Source organism: Dasypus novemcinctus, chromosome 7, assembly GCF_030445035.2.
Source record: "Dasypus novemcinctus isolate mDasNov1 chromosome 7, mDasNov1.1.hap2, whole genome shotgun sequence".
NCBI classification, from domain to species: Eukaryota; Metazoa; Chordata; class Mammalia; order Cingulata; family Dasypodidae; genus Dasypus; species Dasypus novemcinctus.
In genome coordinates, this window is record NC_080679.1 from 127,542,639 (window position 1) to 127,558,896 (window position 16,258).

Here is a 16,258-nt window from a genome sequence, read left to right on the forward strand (position 1 = left end):
TCAGCACTGTGTGTGGGCCAGCACATCACACGGGTCAGGAGGCCCTGGGTTTGAACTGCGGACCTCCCATGTGGCAGGCGGATGCCCTATCCATTGGGCCAAATCCACTTCCCACAACTGGCTTTTTAAAAGCAAAAATAAATTCTAATTCACTAGAGTTTTCATTTTTAAAAATATTCTCACATTATGGACAGATAAGCTTAAGTAGCTGAAGAAAGTGGCCAGAGGAATTTCAATTATTATATTTCTTACTTAAGAAGCAACTTTTAGAAGATGAAGTAGCAGAGCAATAACATACACATGGCTGTACTAGATGCCACACAGAAAGTACAGGGACCTAAGGCACAGAGAAGGCATGAAGAAAATGGAAATGGTTCCATTTTTGTCCTCAAAGGGCTTACATTTTTCACTTACAGGACAGCTGCAAAAATAAGCCCTTTATTAAGCAATATACCTCCAACTCCTACCCCCAGATACCCAGATCGACCAATTTTATCATTTTTCCATCATTGCCTTACCGTATCAATCATCTACCTACCCACTTAGATATCTCTCCATCAGGGCTTATATTTGTAATGGTTAATTTAAAAGTCCAAATTTACTGAGGATGTCATATGATTACTGTAAATCAAATGGCACCGAGAAAGAACATCTTTCATTACTTTGGTAGTGTGGAGCTGTATGGACCCCAGAAAAACATGTGTGGACCCATTGGTGGAAGAGCCTCTCCCCCAGGCCCAGAGGAACATCAATCTAGAGATGACTTTTGGACCTCGAAATCTAACAGAGCTTACCCTGCTGGGTTTCAGAATTGTTTGGGACCCATGACCCCTGTTTTCCTCTCAGTTTCTCCTTATGAGAAAGGGAATGCATGGCTGTCCCTCCAGTGTATATGGGAAGCAGATAACTTGTTTTCTAGTTTTCAAAGGCAACAGACAGAAGGGAATTGTGCCACAGGACAGACCACAGCCAAAACTGATTGTGATAACACTTTGTACTTAACCTTGTTACTAACGTGACTTAAGGCTTTTAAGATACTGTGATAGAATGAAGGTATTTTTTGCATGTAGAAAGAACACGTCTCTTTGAGGTCTGGAGGGTAGAATGTGGTGGTTTAGAGCTGTTATGTACCCCCCAAAAACATGTTCTTAAACTTAATCCATTCCTATGGGTGTGAACCCACTGTAAGTAGGACTTTTGAGGTTACTTCAGTGACGACGTGGCCCACTTCAACCAGGATGGGTCTTAATACTATTACTGGAGTTCTTTGGAAGCAGAATGAAATTCTGACACAGAAAGAAAAAGACATACAAGGAGCAGCTACAAGCTGAATGTCCATGGAACCCAAGAGCAGGTAGAAACCAGGAGATGCCACCATACGCCTTGCCATGTGACAACCAAAGTCCAAGGATCACTGGCAGCCAGCCCCAGAAGGCCATAGCCTTTGCAGAGAAAGCACTGCCTTGATGATGCCTTGATTTGGACTTTCTTTTAGCCTCAAAACTGTGAGCCATTAAATTCCCGTTCTTTAAGTCAACCCGCTGTATGGTATTTGCTTGACCAACCCAGGAAATTAAATCAATCAATATGTGGAAATGCTTCCCAAGGAAGGGAAAGGGGGAAAAGGTATGTTCTTAGGAGGTATTGGGATTGAACCTAGGACCTTGTCCATGGGAAGAAGGCACTCAATGACTGAGCTACATTCATTACCCAATGAGAGTTGGTTGTCTTATTTGCTTTTAGGAGGTACCAGGAATCGAAACGGGGACCCTGTACGTGGGAAGCACGTGCTCAATCACTTGAGCTATAAATGCTCCATGGAAAAGGCATATTGAGCAGCCAATCCAGGGTTTTAAAAAATTAGCCATGGGAAACGGATGTGGCTCAAGTGATAAGGCCTCCACCTACCACATGGGAGGACCTGGGTTTGATCCCTGGGGCCTCCTGGTGAAAAAGAAAAAGAGAAAGCGTGCCTGTGCGGCGAGCCAAGTGTCCACATGGTGAGCCGAGTGCCCACATGAGTCCCTGCATGGTGAGCCGGGCGCCTGTGTGGTGAGCCAGTGCCCATGTGGCGAGCTGGGTGCCCGCACAGCAAGCCAGTGCCCACACAGTGAGACACGCAGCAAGATGATGGTGCAACAAAAGAGAGATGAAGGGAAGCGTCAAGGTGAAGTGCAGCAAAGACCAGGAACTGAGGTGGCTCAATTGATAGGGAACCTCTCTCCACATCAGAGGTCCCTAGGATCGAATCCTGGTGAATCCTAGAGGACAAAGATTAGAAGAGAAGACAAAAAAAGAGAAATAGATACAAAATATCTCACAGTGAATGGACACAGCAAAAACAGGCAGAGGGCAGGGAAAAAAAAGAAAAAGAACAGTTAAAAAAAAAATTAGCCACAAGAGCCCTACCTGGTCTTTTTTCATACCCTTTGGAAATCTAACAAGCTTACCAATCTGAATTCCTAACAGATTAGAAGCAACTAATTCTAAGGAATAGTGAGAAATGAAGATATACATGAGTCAAACATAGTGATGTTAATGAGAAATGGCAGCTCATAACCTGATAGCTAAACAGAAACTATAAAAACCAACATACATACAGAAAAACCCCCAAACACAATCTGCTTAGAATTCAGGAGTCAAATCAGATTTGCACACCTCACCTGCACAACAGCAGATATGGTTATCACTCTGAATCAGCAAGAAAAGGATACAGCATTTTTCACATGGTCTGTGCACAACAAAGAGAATAGTTTGTGGACATTTTTATCTGAACTGGAAATTGAGGAAACCTTAGGGAAAACAGTACATGTATTTATTTCCTAGGTGAACAGTTGGACACACAGTTTTAAATTTAGCGGTAGTTCATGTTCCTGAAAAGGCGTTAAGACAGAAAACAAATTGAGCATGTTATTTGAAAATTTAACGCTGTTTCAAAAGTTAGTTTGCCCTATTTTCCCCAGAATTTTGGATACCCAGTCATTAAAATCAAATTAAAAAGGAGGTTTGAGCTTTCAGAAAGGTACCTAGTTCCAGGAAACTGGAACATTCTCTTCTATAGAATGCACCATTCCCAATGGGGACAAATAAGCCATATCTGCACCTGGCTGTGGTTACAGAGTAGGTCCAACAAAACTCTACTAGACATTTAAATTCACAGTTTCTTTAGGCTTTTAAGTTAAGCAGACATCTGTTAATATATAATCTTTTTCCAGAACTTTAAGAGGAAAAAAAGTATATGAAAAGGAGTATTTCTATCCATGCTAGCCTGTGCTACTATATCAATTTAAAAGTTTTCACACAATGACATATGTTAATGGGAAATGGTTTTACAGAAGGATAAATTCCTCCTGAGTGCAAAGAAATTATTAATTCAATCCTCTGCCACCACAACCAAGGCTGTCATCTGAGGGCCACTTCTGTCACTAGTCTGCCGTGGAAGCCTGGGTAAGCGAGTTGGCAAGACTGAAGTTCCAGCCATCACCACGTTTAATCCTTGACAAATCACCTGAGCATCATCCCTCCTTTTCCAGGGATAAGACGTTTAAAAGGGACTCATGAAATTTCTGCAAAGTGACAACAGAATTTGTGTCCAGATGTCAATCACCCCCTTCCTAGCAATCCATTTCGTAGGCAGGGTGAAGCAAAAAACAGCAGCAAGACAGCCTGCCAAAAAGAACTGCTGATCCAGAAGCCATCTGAAAGCACGGAGGAGACCAACCCTCTGAAGACAAAGGCAAAAAGAGTACAAGCACAGTCATTGTGGACTTCTGGACAAACCCGCAGAATTCTAAACGCTGAGCGAGTCGAAGACACCGTGGTCAAGACAGTGGGCAGGGGCTGGAGTGGGAGGTCAGAACCAGTCCCTACTCAGCCTCAAGGGACTCGGATCCAGAAAGCCCGAGGGAAGCCCAGAGGTGCCGCGGGTGCCTGAGAAGGGGACTTACATCAGGCCGGATGGGGCTAGATAAAGCAAGCCACCGACAGATTTTATGGGTCAAATGGCAGGAAAGACCACTATGTACCATATACTGTCCATTTAGAAGATTTAAACACTCACCCATGAGGACTGGCAAAACGTCACAGACACTAAGCAGTATCCATTCCAATGTCTACCTGCCAGAAAGGCCAGATCCCAAACCAAAGAGCTCCTCTCCTTCCCTTTCCACTCCTGAGACCCAGTCTGCCTGCCAGAAGCCCAGCGAGGAGCAAGTGGCTCATGTTCTGGGAGGAGAGAGACTGCATCAGGGTCACTTTGTAGAAGCAGGCGCTCCTGACAGGCTTGCAGATTCACCCACTTCCCATTACTGGAATTCTCCTCCAAGGGAGTACGAAGCAGGGCAGCCTAGTAACGAGACTATAATTAGCATTCCCATGAGGAGGCTTGCTGACTGCTTTTCATAAATACCCCAAAAGCTTTCCTTTCTAGGTCTCTCACAGCCCCAAGCCTTAGCAAATGCCATCTCTTCTGTTTGCAAGTCCTTTCCTGCCTGCCCAACACATTCCTATGCAGTCCTGAACACACTAGCCTTTTGTTAGCTCCTCGGAGATGTCTGCCCGGCTCTGCTGACGCCCTTCTCTGTGCCACACATCCACGCCGTAATTAAGCCATTTACTACATTTACTGCATCTCACCCTGTGCCTGCTGCCTTGTAGATCTGTTCTGTTTCACTGTCACGGAGTAGGGACCATTTCATATTCTATTTTGTATCCCCAACACTTAGAACAGAACTTGGGTCAACAAATAGCAGGCATTCAAATATTTAAGTATAGCAGTCGACAATTAGCAAGGCAAAATTTGTGAATGGATGTAAACCTTTCTTTAAATATTTTGTAACGCTTTTATTACCTTTTAAAAATGTATGATATTTCATTAAACTCAAACAAGGCTACCAAAACATCTGAGGGCAATCAAGAAACTAAGGCAATCATAATCCTAAGTATTTTTTAAGGTTCCTGATTTCCCCTCAAACAGAAATATCTATATTCTGTTTTTCCTGATAAAATACATGCCTGTTTTAAAATTAAAAGTACAAGTTCCCCTATAAACAATCATCACCCTCTAAAATTAAACTGTTAACACTTTGATACATATGCATCTCTAGACTTTCATGCATTAATACCTAACAATTTTGTGCAAACAGACGTGTACACAAATACTTTTTGCCCACAACCAATATTTAGTGAATTTTTTCTATATCAATATTAATCTAAACCATCTTTAAAGATTACCTATTATACTGTTCACATATACTATAATCAATCCCCTATCAATGGAAGCTGGGTTATTTCCAATTTTTCACCCTAATAATACCACTGCATTCTATATGTTTAAAAGTAACAACAGTAAATATATACATAATATATAACTGTGCACCAGGCACTTTGCATATTCTCAGTTAATCCTCCTGAAAACCCTTAGGGAAAGCACTATTGTCACTTGTATGAAACTTAAGGCATCCAGCTGTAATGTGCCCCAAGTCACACAGCTCACAGGAGGATGAACAAAGCAGGATTCAAACCCAGTCCTATCTGACTTAAGAGTCTATGCTCCCAATCACTATCTCAAATGACCACTGCCCAAAGAAAGCCATAAACATAAACTGGCCACTTACTACGTGCTGGGCAGTGTGCTAAGTACTTTCTGTACATTATTTTATTAATTATTATAACAGATGTTTGCTTACTTAAGCAAATTATTTACTTAAGATAGTTTCTTAAACACAGAATCGTAGATATCTCTCATGGCTATGGATGCAAAAATCCTCAACAAAATACTAGCAAATCAAGTCCAGCAACATATAAATGGATTATACTCCATGATCCAGTGGGAGTTAGCACAGGAATCCAAGGTTGGTTTAAGAGCTGAAAATCAATTATGATACTAATATAACAAAAGACAAAACAACATGCTCCTAAATGCAATAAAACCATTTTATATCCAGTTCCCTTTCCTGCTAAAAATGCTCAACAAGCAAGGAAGAGAAGGGAAGGGAACAACAAAAAATGCTATAAACATCATACTTGAATCAAAAGATTGGATGCCCCACCCCCCACCTCCCAAGATCAGGAAAAAGACAAGGATGATCACTCTCACCTCTTCTATTCAACACTGGACACAGAAAGGTTCTAGCCAGAACAATTAGACAAGAAAAAGAAATAAAAGGCATCCAAGTTGGAAAGGAAGAAGTAAAGTTACCTGTATTCACAAATGACATGATCTTATATGTAGAAAATTCTAAGGACTTAGCTTTAAAAAATTATTGGTAAACAAGTTCAGCAAAGTTGCAGGACACAATTATCAACAAATAAAAGTTAATTGTATATTGGGAAGCAGCTGTGGCTCTGTCAGTTGGGCTCCTGTCTACCACATGGGAGACCCTGGGTTCGTGTCCCAGGGCCTCCTTGTGAAGGCAGGCTCACCTGCATGTGCCATGGAATGCTGCCCAGCCCACAAGTGCCACGGAGTGCAGACTCAGCAAGGTGACGCAACAAAAAGGGAGACAAGCAAAAATGCAGTGAATGGACATAGAAAGCAGACAGCAAGCAAGCTGCGGGGGGGGGGGGGGGGGGGGATGGCGTAAATAAATAAACAAACAGACAGACACAGAAGAACACACAGCGAATGGACACAGAAAGCAGACAGCTAGCAAAAAGCCGGGGGGGAGGGGGGGTCGGATTTTTTAAAAAAGTCAATTGTATCATTTTGATGATTAGTAGCAATGCTTCAATATTCATCAACTGTAACAACTGTACCACACTAATATAAGATATTAATAGGGGAAAATGTGAGAGGGAGAGCAGGTAGGGTGTATGGGAGTCCCCTATATTTTCAATGTAACTTTTTTGTCATCGAAAACTTCTTTAAAAATGAAGTTTTTAAAAAAATCAATTTTATTTCTGTAATTGCCCATGAAAATCCAAAAATGACATTAAGAAAACAATCAATAACATCAAAAAGAATAAAATACTCAGGAGTAAATTTAACAAATCTAATACATGTACACTGTAATTATAAAATATTGCTGAGAGAAATTAAAGACCTCAATAAAATGTAAAGATATCCCATGTTCATGGATCAGAAGATTAAAGGAAAAAAAAAAGTCACTCTGCTCATTACCCAAACTATACTTCTTGTCTATCTGTTCCCCCTAGCTTTTCATCTTAACCAAAGTTGGATGATATCTAAGTAAAGAGGCACACAGAAGTGCGAACCACTTTGTCTGAACTGGGTAACTGGGTAAAAGCCTGATTTTCTAAATTCCTTTTCCCTTCAAAATACACAATATCTCCCCCAAATCCAGTCAATGTGAGCCTACCGTTACTGTTGCTAGCAGCTGCTAATTCCCCCTTTTGGTGCCAGCTACTCAATCTCTACCACAGAAGCATCAAGGTTCCTGCTCAGGAGCTTGCTGCCAGAGGCTAGGCTGGCATTTGAAGAACACCTCAACACGACACCACTGGTGCAGATAAAGCTAGCAGAGAACCAGAGCAAGGACAGGTTCTTACCATTTTAATAATTCTTCTAAAAGGGAGCTAAAAAGGGAAGAAACTGGGGGAAGACAGGGAAGGAAACGCCATCGAAAACTAGACAGGAAAATGGAATTTGAGGAGGGCACGAAGTAAACCTCCACAGACACCTGTTCCTTAGGGGCACTGCTGGGAGCTCGAGATGAGGTGAGAGCCGAGTAAGGCCTTCTGGGGTGGAGATGGAGGCGTAGGTGGAGAATGTTCTGGCTGCTGCTCTACAATAGGAGCAGGTAGCAACGAGCAGGCTCATCCCTGAGTGAGGACAAGCACAGCCAGCCCTCAGCAGGGAGTCCAGCCGTCCTAGCGCAGGCTATTAGAGGCCTGCACTTCCACCAAGACCAGCCTCCTGAGGTTTAAAGAGAAAACAAAAACAAAAACCAGGTAACACTGCTCACCTGGAGGGAACATCAAGGTGTTGCCTGCCCACCCCTTCTGCCATGGACACCTGTAGGGGTCCACCCTGGCCCACTCCCCAAGGCCTCGGGGATGGGCGCAGCCCAGCCCTGGCCAAAGCACCAAGATTCCGCCCACCCACCACAGCAATTCATTCTAGAACCTCTCTTTATTCTGGACTTAGAACTATAGAGATGGAAGCCTAGAGCTGCTGGAGCCCACAAAATGAAGACACTTGCCCAAGAATGTAGCAAACCAGAAGAAAACAGAGCCAGAGGCTGTGAGTATACCTCTTTTTACTTAAACCACTTGGAATGGAGCTTGTGTCACATGCAACCAAAAGAATCTTTATACTACATTAAAGGCATGCCATGAAGATTAGAATATATGTACAGACAGGAAAACTGGAGTTAAGTGGCAGCTATTTACATTATTATTTGTGCTATGCTTTGAGTATGTAAATGCGTCAAAAAATATGAGGGTGGGGCTGAGGAATTAGGAATACAATAAAAATAAAATATATTTATAAAAGGCACACAACTAATTTAGGTTAAAAAAAAAACAAGAATGTCTGGACAGTATTGAGAATGGAAGAAGGCATTTTATCAGTTTGATATTACTGATGAATTCCAAAAAGAAATACTGGATTATGTTTGTGAACTGATCTTTTCCTCTGGGCATATTAGATTATATTGGATTCAGAGGTTTACTTAAGTAATAATGCAAACCTCTTGTGCCAGTAAGGCCCTGAATCCCCACCCTTTAGTGGGTGGGGACTCACAGATTTAAAAAAGGCATGGCAAAGGACAGAGTGGAGGGTTTTGATGTTGTAGTTCTGATGTTGGAGTTTGATGCTGAAGCCTTAAGCTGGAGCCCCAGAAAGTGAAAACACAGAGGAAAGAGAAGCCAGTCCCAAGAAGAGAGGAACCCTGAACCCAGACAGAAGCAAGCCCCTGGAAGGGAGGAACCCAGGAAGCCTGAGCCCTCGCAGACGTCAGCAGCCATCTTGCTCCAAAGCATGAAAATAGACTCTGGTGAGGGAAGTAACTTATGCTTTATGGCCTCGTATCTGTAAGCTCTACCCCAGATAAATACCTTTTATAAAAACCAACTGATTTCTGGTATTTTGTGTCAGCGCCCCTTTAGCTGACTAATACAGCCTTCAATCCACCTTCCCTAGAGCAGTTCCAAATGGAAAGGAGTCTTGGGATGGTCTTAATGACAATTTGCTCAGGGTCACAGAAAATGAAATTGCCATTTATAAGGGGGGTGTGTGTGTGTTAATGTCATAATAAGCTTTCACTGAGTGGCATCAATTTTTTAAAATTCTCCCTGAATCCTATATGGCCTCCCTGTAACTTGAAAGGTTAAGTTCAGGGAACAGGGTCACCGTGGAAGTGATGTGGCCCCAAGCTAATCTTTCTTAACTTCTGTAACAAAGCCGGATGGACATGAAGTATTAGCTACATTTCCAAGGCACATGATGTGTACAATCTGCTCTCCTATGTTGAGAAAATAGATAAAGCATAGATGGATGGAGGGAATGATATGGCAACTGTGGGAAAAAGTTAAGTTGGTGATCTGGGCATCTGGGTGGGGGTATGTTGGAGTTCACTGTACAGGTTTTATAGTTTTTGCATCTGTCCAGTAAAATTGGGATTATTTCCAAATAAAAAGTGTAAGACACAAAAACAAAGACTGGATGGCCTCCCAAGCACGAGGCTTAAAAAAGACCCCTGGCAGAACACACCCTCTTCAGCCCTTCAGCATTCACTGAGCACGGCGGGGTCCTAGGCGCTATGCGGGCAGCTGGCGAAAGGAAAGGCACAGTGCTTCCTCCGGAGCTCGCAGCTTAGCGCAGAGACAGACACACAACCAGCAGCAGGTATAATTCAGTTTGATGCTTTCCTAAAGTAAGCACGGGATATGCCTGATAAATACAGAACAAGGGTAACAGCGTAAGACCAAATAAACTTAGAAAGGATCTGCTTTGCCCTCCTACCCAGCCTCCAATGTGACTCGCTGGGGTAACTGTGCCCAACACTGGGGAACTGAACCCTACCTGCGAGTGTGAGATGCTTTAAAAGTGAGCGCACTCTCCGTGATTTGGGAACAGCTTGGATGCTGTTCTCTCATACATTGTATGAGGGAATCTATTCAAAGACCTCTCCTGGGCAGATGTCCGGGGCCACACTGCCCCAGGACTTTCCCATCTTGGACACTAAGGAGCAGAGAGCTGAAGGCACAAGTCCCCAGTTCGTGTCCAAGGGGTTGCTGACCAATCCGGAGGTCCAATTTAAACTAACACTGTTAATACTGTACCTTCTCCAGAGAAAAGAGCCTACAGTGACAAAGCAGTGACAGACATGTAAGAACAGACTCGAAGAAGAGTTTCTCCCCATAAACTTAAAAAAAAAAAAAAAACGCATTCACCTGGTAACCAAGAGGCACATGCCTCCTTTCTGTGCACTTGCCTCCTTAACAAACAGGCTGCTGCTCGAATGCCCGGGGCTCAGAGAGCCCCAGGGTGGACCCAAGACGGGAGTGACCGGCTGCCCCCCCCACCCCACCCCCGCCCCGTGGATGAGGAACCACGCAGGTGCCATGCCACCTTCTCCTGAGGACCCACAGGAGCCCTGAGCCAGGCAGAAAACCTGCTTCACACATTACTAAGGACCACTGTTTCCAGAGCTGTCAGTGACTTAAACTCTGCCCAGGACTGGACCAGATCCAGGGCAGGAGAGAAGCACGAGCATTCCTTTCCAGAGAGAGCCTCTCCTGCTCCCACTGCCTGCCTTGGACTGACAACTGTCCTCCCGCCCCTCCATCGCTACCTTCCCCAGGGCAGAGGGCGAGGCTTAAAAAGTGCTTATCTGTTGGAATCTTTCCCTCCTAGGTGCCAAATTGCCTCTGCGGCAGAAGACATACCTCCCACAACCTGCGTTAGCCCCAGCCCAGGACCTGAGAGAAAGTCAGAGAACACTAATTCACCATTGACGCTTGCACACTCTGGCCCTGAAGTTTTAGCTACTTTCAAGCTTCTCTCCACAGATGCATGGTGATTATCAAAGTCTGTACTGGACCCCACGAAACACAAATCAGTCAAGCTCTGGACAATTAAAAAGGCAATTTTAACAGGGAATTAACCACCATAGTGAAGAAAAAAATTGTTCTTATTTTAAGAATCTAGATGTTTTTCCTGATAAGTATCTGTGAGCAAATACATCAAGAGTTTGGGTTTTATTTTCTCCAACAATTAACGTGTCATTTCTTTAGGGCAATGCACATTCAAATCTGGATAATTCCAGTCTTATAATCTGAAGCAACGAAGTCATATTATAGTTGATGACTTTCTATGGTTTTAGTAAGACTTTCATATAACTATAGCACATGCATGCCTATAACACATTTACTACTGCTTTAACATCATTTACTGAGCCTACTTGAATAGCTACCTGAAGTTACATTACTGTAATTATGTAATATAATTACAAAGCAAACTAACGTAAAACAAGAATAACCTGTTTCAAAATTTCAAAGTAGTCAGTTTTTTACATTTTTAAAATTGCACTTGGGTACCATTCCGAGCCTAACTGTAAGTGGTACTCAGGTTTGTTCTGCTGTATGTCTAGAGAATTATCTCCATCCAGTCTCTGCCTGCTAAGAGCATCTAAAGGAAAATCCTAATGCACGGTGACGTGCAGAGACCATACAACTGCAGGCTAAAAACTAAGTACGAGCAGAGCAAAGCTCGGGGAAGCACTGACAGTATGGAAGGGTGTGAGCAAGTGCGTCTTAGGGACGCAATGTGCAAGTAAGTGCAGTTATACTACGTAAGGTGTGCAATATCCTTACATCTAATTACAGACGTATTATTGGACTGGATTATTTGGTTGCTGCCCTTACACACTGCTCATATGTTTCTTTTCTAGAGCAAAGAATAGTGTAACACTCAGCATCTCCAGTATCTCCCTCAACCACCGATGCCTTCTCACCACCATCTGCTGCTCCCACAGCACTCCCCATCTCTTGGGCAGTTCCCCACATAATTGTCATCGTGCCCAAATGATACCAAGAGAGACCGGTGGTGAATTACTTCCCACCCCATTTATAAGCACGTGGCCTCCCATGCTGCTCTGTCCTGGCCGCCAAAGGGCACCTGGCTGAGGACAGAGATGGGGGCTGGGTCTCTTCGGAACCCATTACACCCTCAGGCCAGCCCAGAAACGTGCTCCAACCCTAAAGGCTAGGATTCTCTGCCAGGAGGTTCCAGGCCTCTCAAACACACGAGAGTGGAAAAGGGAAAGAGGTGAGAAAAACGGGGCGGGGGGTGAGGAAGGGAGTGAAAAGGGAAGGCAAGGCGAGAACAGACTCCCCTTCCGAAGTTATAAGTTCACAGCAAAGCCCCGATTTCCTGAGAGACAGAAAGGCCACGGGCCTTACAGGAGTGGAGGCGAGGCACCGCCTGACCTGAACCAGCAGTGTGTTCCTTGGCCCTTCACTCCACGGCTACGGCTCAGGAACCCTGGCCAGGCCCTGGGGATGCAGAACGAACAAAGCAGCATCTAACTGCGCACAGGGGCCCCTGGACAGAGGGGCAGACTGACATTTGTAAACACACCAAGTAAAGGAGCCGTGCGCGGTGGGGGTGGGGGGCTCTCTGGGCAGGGTGGTCCAGGGAAGGCAAATCATGCCTGGGGGCTTTCAACAGAAGCCCCCACTCACCCACAGGGTGAGGGTCACTCGGGCAGCTGTCTCAGACAGGAAGTCAAGAGCAGGAGGGGCAGAAAGGTGGGAAGTTGTTCCGACTTGCTCTGAACAGCGGAGTAAAAGAACGCCCCTGATTAGGCAGCAGGGCAGAGCTCGCTCTCTCAGCAGGAAAAAGGGGTGCTCCAGCGGGGCTGCTCTTCCCTTTGGAAAAGGCACCCACCCTCGTGCGCCTGCAGGCCTGGCTGCCTCACAGCCACAGCACCTGCAGACGGCAGCAGACAGCTCGTTTCGGGGCCCAATCACACACGACTGTGTGTAGGAGGCCACCCTCAAACAGGGCCTTCGTTCTGTGCAAAGAAACCCGTGAAGATGGAAGCCTCCAGAAATGAATTTAATATAGAAAAGAAGGCCCTTCTACAGTACTTCTTTCCAATTTCACTTTTTAAATCGTGTGTGTGTGTATGCCTTTTCAGACTTGCACCCAGCTTTTTTAGCACCCATGAACGCACCCTGACTATGCTGGAAGAGGTGAAGTGAGGCTGCGGAGCTAGCCGAGCCTCCTGCCGCAGCAGAAGCCAGAAGCAGCCTCCACGCACGTGTCACAGGGACAGGCGAGTGGGAGCCTCCTGAGGGCTTCACTCTGCCATGCCGAATAACGGTCTCGGCATTTCTAGCACAGGGAACAAAAATCAATGAGATAATGAGCAGTTTCAACGAGATCCACCAAAGAGAAAACAAACCAGCAAGGGGAGTCAAATGTTCTACCTAAGACCTGGCCTGGGGGCAGCTGCGCCTGGGCAGAGTGCCGGCCCTCAGAGTGCCCTCCAGGCGTCAAGGGTTCCGGCCCTGGCTCCAGCTGGGAGGGATGACCAGGCCTCCCCGAGCCGGTTTACCAGGCCCCCCAGCCGGGCTTCTATCTGCCGAACGAACGAGGTCATTTCACGGACCCTTCACTGGTGTGTAAGGAAGGTTTCCCGACAGGGCTGGCTGCTGCCATTCGAGGTGGACACCGCCCGGTCCCCACCTCAGAGCAGACACCCTGGTCATCAGGAGGGGCCTCCAGAAGGCGAACCCTGCAGCGACGGAAGTCCACGGGGAGGTGTCCCTTTTACACCAACACCCAAAACTGAAGAGCTGGCACTAGGCAGGTGAAGAGAAGAGTGGAGTGGGTGCTCCACGATAAGGCTGGAGCGAGTGCAGCAGAGGCACACAGGACGGGCTTAGAGAGAAGCAGAGCCGGTGAGAAGTAATTCTAAGAGCGGGAACCCCAAACTTCCCAAGGCAGGAAGGTAGAGAATGGGGGCATTTAAATTGCTACTGACCTCTTAGGAAAGCACTCGAATGGTACAGGGCAGAATAATTTTAATGGGGCACTTTCTGGCTTGTATTTTTACTGTTTTGTGGAGGAGGAAGAAGTTTTAAGCAACTTTAAGGGAGGTGGATGTTTGTATATTTATGACTGTAAACTAAAAGTGAATTTTTAGGAATCAACATCTAATATTTCAAAACCTTAGATAAGCTCTGAATGTCTAATTAATAAGAATCGCTGGGTACTCTCTTCTACTCATTAAATATGCATTTCTCCTTTTAAACAGAGTACTTATTTTGTTCCCAAACTTGTCCTTAAGAGGCATTATACTTAAATGTCAGAACCCAAATCCTTCAGTTTCAGATCCCTGCATTCTCTTGGAAATGGCATTTTAATTGTCGCTTTAACAATCCTGACCCAATTCTTCTCGACAATGACAACGTAGGCACAAAAGCAAGTCAACTGCAAAATCTCAGAGCACATTTGGAAAAGGTCTCCTACCACAACATTCCCTCCACACTTAAAGTGACTGCACCAAGAGCTACTTGTCCACTGTGTAAATAACCCTCAAATAGCCTATCCTTGCTTTCATGAGTTTCCAAGAACCTTCTTAACTTGAGAGGCAAATAACAATACCTCTGCATAAGAAGACAAAGAGAAAAAGGATAACAATTTAAACAGCTACATTCTAATAAATCTTAATTCTCTAAAGCCAGCCTAGATCTCTACTTCAAGGAGCAACCCACTTGAATCAAACCCACGTAAGAGCAAATTCGATATCCAAATGTCCCAAACTAAATAAAAACGTCCCACCCCACAAGGGAACTACCGGTTCCCCACTTCACCCTTACACCCACCCTGTGTCCTTTTCCCCGGGGCCTGTGGGGCTCACAGCCATCTCTCACCTCCCTCCGCTCTCGCCCACCAAGGCTGCCTTGATTCCGGGCTTTGTCCTCTCTTAAGGGGTTTCTATTGCTGAAATAATTTCTAACTGCTTTCCTGTCTCCAATCTTTTTTTTTAATAAATGACATTAAGTTTTCAATATAAATCATTAAAAAAGGTAAACAGAAGAAGCACATAATCCCCACACCCAGACACACATTACGGCTTTTCCAAATACAAAAATTAGTGCAGGTATAAACACGGTTTAATAATTCTAATATTACAAGAAATAAAATGAGAATAAAATGAGATTCTCTTCCAAGTCATATACTTCTTTTTTCAAAGGTAACCATTCTTAGCAGGCTTTTTTTTTTTAGTTTTTATTTTAAAATAGTTTTAAAGTTGGAAAGAGTAGAGTTCCCATATAGCATGTACCCAGTTTCCCATTATTAACATCTAACATTAGCTGGCACATATGGTACAATTTACGAACCAATACTGATACACTGTTAAATTCCACAGTTACGTGACCATATTTCTTCAGTCTGAGCCTCTGTCTTTTCCAGGATCCCACCCAGGACAGCACATTACATTAGCTCTCGTGCCACTTAGGCTCCTCCTGGCTGTGGCAGTTCTTGGGCTTTCCTTGCTGCAGATGCCCTTCACAGTTTGCCCTTCACAGTTTGGAGCACCAGGCAGGCACGTTGCACCAAGACCCTCAATGGGCTGTATGATGGTGGCTCACGCTGGCACAGGGGTTTTGTTTGGGGAGGAAGAGCACAGAGGCTCATCACTCATCTCGAGGGCAGTGTAGTCAAGGAGACTGCTGGTGGGGACCGGCCCCCCTGGCTGAGGCCGTGCAGGCCAGCGCTCGGCTGCCCACTTACCCTCCCCAGTTCCTTCCACCCTGAGCTTTGGGAGGTCACTCTGCACCTCTCACACTTGAGGAGTGGGGAGTTACATTCCACCTCCCGGAGGGAGAAGCAACTGCACGCGTGATCGGGAATTCTGCAGAGGAGAGCTCTCTGTTCCCCACTTGTATCTCAGTGCGGTCATTTCTATCAGGATGGACTCGTGGACATTTCTTATACTTTGGGTTATACTCCAATACTGCTTTATTTGTTGCTCAAAGTGCACTGGCCATCAGGAGCTCTCTCAGTGACTGCTGTGTCCCTTGGCTGTGCCCCCATTGTGGTTTTGTTTTTTGAGAACCTCCTTACTTTCTGGCACAAGATGCACCATGTTTACCTTGTGCAGTCCCTGTCTCGGCCCTAGAACAGTCCATTTCTACAAGGAAGGCTGGTTCCTTTTATTGGAAAAGCCAAGTGCAATGGGTGTCTCATGATGATGGAGGGGGTTGTTGTTGTGGGGGTAGGGTGGGGAGTATATGGGGACCTCATGTTTTTTTAATGTAACATTAAAAAAATTAAGAA

General features: G+C 44.9%; 1 protein-coding gene and 1 long non-coding RNA gene across 7 annotated transcripts in view; one reads left to right on the plus strand and one right to left on the minus strand.

Moving 5' to 3' along the window:
- Positions 1 to 16,258, minus strand: part of CLASP1 (cytoplasmic linker associated protein 1) — a 283,348-nt gene that overhangs the window by 117,015 nt on the left and 150,075 nt on the right. The gene's annotated exons all lie outside the window — the stretch shown is intronic.
- On the plus strand, positions 8,125 to 11,179 carry LOC131279239 (uncharacterized). The gene is made up of 2 exons (XR_009186643.1): positions 8,125 to 8,203; positions 10,820 to 11,179. It is a non-coding gene; the product is annotated as an uncharacterized lncRNA (long non-coding RNA).